Below are 5,171 nucleotides of genomic sequence, written 5' to 3'. Positions count from 1 at the left end.
CCCTTCCTGCTCTTCAGGTTCCCCCGCCTCGCGCCATTCTCCTTTTTTAGCCCATGCTCCTGGGGGTCTCCGGAACAGTAGTGGCCTTGCGTGGGTGGAACCCGCCCTGCCTTCCTCGGGGTTCGTGGCGGCCATCTTAGGAAGGCGAATGTGCGCTCGAAGCGGGAATGAGACTGGTTAGGGCCGGCTGCTGGTGGGAAGGAAGCCTGGTTGGTGTAAGTTATCCAGGTAGAAGTGTAATATGGATTTTGCGGGGCGGGAAGAGGGAAATCGTAAAGGAGACAAACTTACAGAAGAGCCTAAACAAACAAAACACCAAGGACAGGAATCTAGTTGTTTTTGTTTAGCAGGCGTTGTAGAATCTTAAAATTCAGAAGTCAATAATAGGTAAGAATGCTTGGGAGGGAGGATGACCTCGTTGGGTTAAAGGGAGTTTTAGAGTTGAGGGGAGAGCTCAATGAAAAGAGTTGGAGAGGTGAAGGGAGCCAGAAAGCTATAACTCGATAATGGAAACCCAAACATAGATTTGTTAGCCCTGTTGTGGAAACTGATACACACACACACACACACACACACGCACGCACGCACGCAGTACTTGTCCCTGAAGTGCTTAGGAAAACAGGCCTAGAGTGGATGAAAGGCAAAATAGCAGTATAACAGATGTCAAAAATGTGGTCAGGACTGGAAATTTACATTAGGAAGAAATCACTGAGGCCCAAAGTGAGCTGGGAAGGCTTTATGGAAAAAAGGGACTTGTGGTCTTTGAAGGTTAGACAGGAAAAAAGGAAGATGTTGACATCTGTTATGGTAGATCTGGTGATACTATTTTTCAAAACCAAGAAGTAAAAATATGATATGACAAAAATTTTTGTACTGTCCAAAGTATAGGAGGCAGTATGAGAGATCAGTCTGAGTACTGAAATATTGGGATTTTTGAAACATATCAGTGACTAATAGAGCCTAAATGTGACTTAGGAGAACTTATCCTGATAGCATGAAGTGAATGTGGCTTCAGTGAAAATGACCACAGATGGGACATTTTATTTTTCCGAGAATACTCCGTAAACATAATTTGTTACCTGTTGTTGGTTTTTTTTGTTTTTTTTTTGTTTTTTTTTTTGTTTTTAAGATTATCAGCTCTTGGACTTAGGAGTGTGCATCACAGTCTTTGGCTCATATTAAGATCCTAAAAAGAAATGTGTTGTTAGGCGCCCTGCCCAAGCCATTCTTGTAGGCTAGTGATTTTTAATCTTGTCTGTACATTCCAATCATCTGGGGAGCCCAAGTTCCCCTTCCATACCAGTTAATCAGAAAGGGCTGGGCATAGTTATTTTTAAAAAGCTACCCAGATGATTCTAATGTGCAGTCAAGGCTGGGAACCACTGACCTAGGCACTGTTTTGCATTTAGGAAAGCTATTCTTTCACCTGAGTGGCCTGGATAATTCCTGTGAAGGAGGAGCAAGCTGTTAAAGTGCTTCTTGAAAGATAATAGCTAAGAATGAAAGCTTCACTGCAAGCCTAGCACAAAGCATTTTAGAGAAAGCTGCTGTTTCGGCAAATCGGTTTCAGATTGTTACGAGTATCGTAAGGTAACCTTTCTGAAATTCTAAACCTCTTAATTTATCACATCATTCATGCAGATTGGTGGGGCCAATGTGATTTGAAGTGAAATGTGATTTTTCAGGCTTCAAATTGCAGTAAGCTGGTAAAATTGTTGACATTGTTACTGTGACCCATAAGTACTTTTCAGATACCTGCAGACTGAAATTTCTGAGGAAGAGCTAGGGCTTGAGACGACGGAAGGGGTGGGTGGGTTCCAAACCAGAATCCAAAGTCAGGCTTCACTGCGTTCAGTAATGCGTCAGGGTGACAGGATCCTCAGCTGAGAAAGCTGTTCCATTTAGCAGGAGTGAACAAGCCCACCAACTTGTAAACAAACTCCCCCCCCCCCCCCCCAACTTTCAGTGGAGATTTTAAAATAAAAATGCGCCACACATCTATTCTTTTTAAAAATTTTTTTTTTCTCCATGTATTTATTTATTTTTGGGACAGAGAGAGACAGAGCATGAGCGGGGGAGGGGCAGAGAGAGAGGGAGACACAGAATCGGAAACAGGCTCCAGGCTCCGAGCCATCAGCCCAGAGCCTGACACGGGGCTCGAACTCACGGACCACAAGATCGTGACCTGGCTGAAGTCGGACGCCCAACCGACTGCGCCACCCAGGCGCCCCTTTTCTTTCTATTCTTAAATGCTTTGTTCATTCATCTCCAACCTAGAAAGTTCCTGCTTTATCTAAGATCCCTGCTGAGTTGTCTTTCAGACTGGCTTTTCAGCCAGGTTGAATATATTTGAAAAGGGAAAAAAAACAAACCAAGGCATTTACACAGGGTTAGTCTAGGAGCTATAAGCTAGCTAGGATTAATACCATAAACCGAATCTGATCCTGGCTGGTTCTCTCTGATGATAGGCTAGCATTTGTCCTTAAATTATAGATTATGTATATTAAATTTTTTTAAAAGTTTATTTATTTTGAGGGAGAGAGCATGTGTGTGCGCTCATGCTTGGGATGGGAGGAGGGCAGAGAGAGAGGGAGAGAATCCCCAGCAGGCTTTGCACCGTGAGCGAGGAGCTGGACATGGAACTCCCAACTCACGAACCGTGAGATCATGACCTGAGCCGAAATCAAGAGTCTGGTGCTTAACTGACTGAGCCACCCAGATGCCCCTATAGATTATATTTTTGAACTAATAATTATAAGGTAAAAACAAACACTCTGGACTAATGACTATAAAGACAGATCTGTACCCTAGTGATTAAAAAAACAAATCTTTGTTAGAAAATTAGTTTTCTCAGCTTTTAGGATGGTAGGAACTCCAGTAGTCCTTGAGATTCTTTGGGAGTTTCAGTGTTTGAGATAGCCCAATAAAACTGAAACTTTAGCCCACCGGAAGACTAAAATATTAAATTTCTTTGTTTCTGGCTTGAGTGCTGTCAACAAAATCCTGATTCTCTTATCTAATTATAGATGCCGGTCAGTAGTTAAGTGCATAATTAAAAATAGGAAAATTATTAGGGCACCTGGGTGGCTCAGTTGGTTGAGCATCCGACTTCTGCTCAGGTCATGATCTTGCGGTTCGTGAGTTTGAGCCCCACGTCGGGCTCTGTGCTGACAGCTCAGAGCCTGGAGCCTGCTTCGGACTCTGTGTCTCCCTCTCTCTCCCTGCTCCTCCCCTGCTCATGCTCTGTCTGTCTCTCTCTCCTTCAAAAATAAATTAAAAAAATAGGAAAACTGTTCAATAAATACAGTTGCAAAATATTTCAAAATGAGAGAGCTAGGGGATCATAATAGATGTTCTTACTGATGAGGATAGATTGGGAAGTATTGCTGTAGAGGAGGGTGAAAAGTTGGGCCTGGTTACAATTTTTCAGGGAAAGTAGCAGGGTGAAGTGCTGCCAGCAGGGGGCCAAAGAAAATAAATTTATGTTTAAAGAAGAGTCCCTAGTGGGAGTTTGGATTGAATAATAACCAATATTAAGCTCAAGAAACACAGGATAATAAAGGGTGAATAAAAATAGTGATTTTTAGAGGTCCCTGGGTGACTCAGTTGGTTAAGCGTCTGACTTTGGCTCTGGTCATGATCTCACAGCTTGTAGGTTCAAGCCCCACATTGGGCTCTGTGCTGATAGTTCAGAACCCGGAGCCTGCTTCGAATTCTGTGTCTCCGTCTCTCTCTGCCCCTCCCCGGCTTGTACTCGGGCTCTTTCTCAAAAATAAACAAACATTAAAAAAAAATATCGATTTTTGAAAAATTTGTACTTTAATTCTGTGGCTTAATATATAAATGTCATATACCTGTGTAATCCACATTGCCTATAACAGTTACCAGTGGGCTTGAGAAATCTCTTCTCTCTGTTTTCCGTGACTTCCAGCTAGTTCTTTTTCCAGGAGTCAGCAACAAATAGCTCCTCACACTGTTTCTGATGCTGGCAGCTAAGATGTAAATTGTAAGTCAACGTTTGCAAACCATTGTGAGTATCACTTGGCTTATGAACAAATCGGTGAGGAAATGGAACTGCTTAAAAGAAGTTTGTTGAAAAGGTGGTAGAATGGCAGAATTATATTAAAGAAATTTTACCCACTAAAAATTACGTAAAGGACTAATCTTGCACTGAACAGTTCTAAAATTCTGTCATTCTGATCTGTTATTTTTAAAAACGTCAAATGTTTTATGAGGACTTTAAGATACAAAACAGATGAACATATGGGAAGGGAAGCAAAAATAATACAAGAACAGGGAGGGGACAAAACAGAAGAGACTCTTAAATATAGAGAACAAACAGAGCGTTGCTGGAGGGGTTGTGGGAGGAGGGATGGGCTAAGTGGGTAAGGGGCATTAAGGAATCCACTCCTGAAATCACTGTTGCACCATATGCTAACTAACTTGGATGTAAATTAAAAAGTAAATAAATTATTAATAAAACAAAAAATAAGATAAAAATGTCATCCAAGGGTCATTTTTTTCTCTGAAACCTAATGTTTGCCTGGGATTAAGTTCTTATGTTTTCTTATAACCTCCTTCCACCCTCCTTCCTTCCTAGCACTTAAACTGTGTATTAGATCAGTGGTTCTCAAAGTGTGGTCCCAAATTGCAGCATCAGTATCACTTAGGAACTTGAGAAAATGCCAGTTCTTAGGACTTACTACAGACGTACTGAATCAGAAGCTCGGGTGAGATGTCCTTTCATCTGTGTTTTAGCAAGGCCTTCGTGTGATTTTGATACCCACGAAAGTTGGAGAACCATTGCCTTATACTCTTACTGTCAACATTGTTCCTTTATAATGGACCACGCCACTGTAGTTCTTAACATAGTGTGGCAAGCACAGTAGATACTTGATTATTTTAGAGCACAGGTGTATTTTGTCAGGAGCTGTTAGGACAACTGTGAGACATCATCTACCTTGTAAGAAAACGTGGGAAAAGAGACTAAAATATTGGAGATTTGTCCTTTCCTCGTTTTATACCACAGTTGCTTGGGAAGCCTGCACAGAAAGGTCAAGAAGTATGGACCAACAATAAGATAAAGCTGGGGAACCAATGAGCTATAGTTTGGTACATTATGACATGAGTAATGGGCCTTAGCAATTGTTTCCCCATCATACTGTGAATGT

The sequence above is a fragment of the Puma concolor genome, chromosome B4 (assembly GCF_028749965.1).
Source record: "Puma concolor isolate L17-30 chromosome B4, mPumCon1.1.hap2, whole genome shotgun sequence".
In the NCBI taxonomy this organism is placed as follows: Eukaryota; Metazoa; Chordata; class Mammalia; order Carnivora; family Felidae; genus Puma; species Puma concolor.
The sequence above is the reverse complement of the archived record's forward strand: the minus strand, read 5'-3'. Positions refer to the sequence as shown.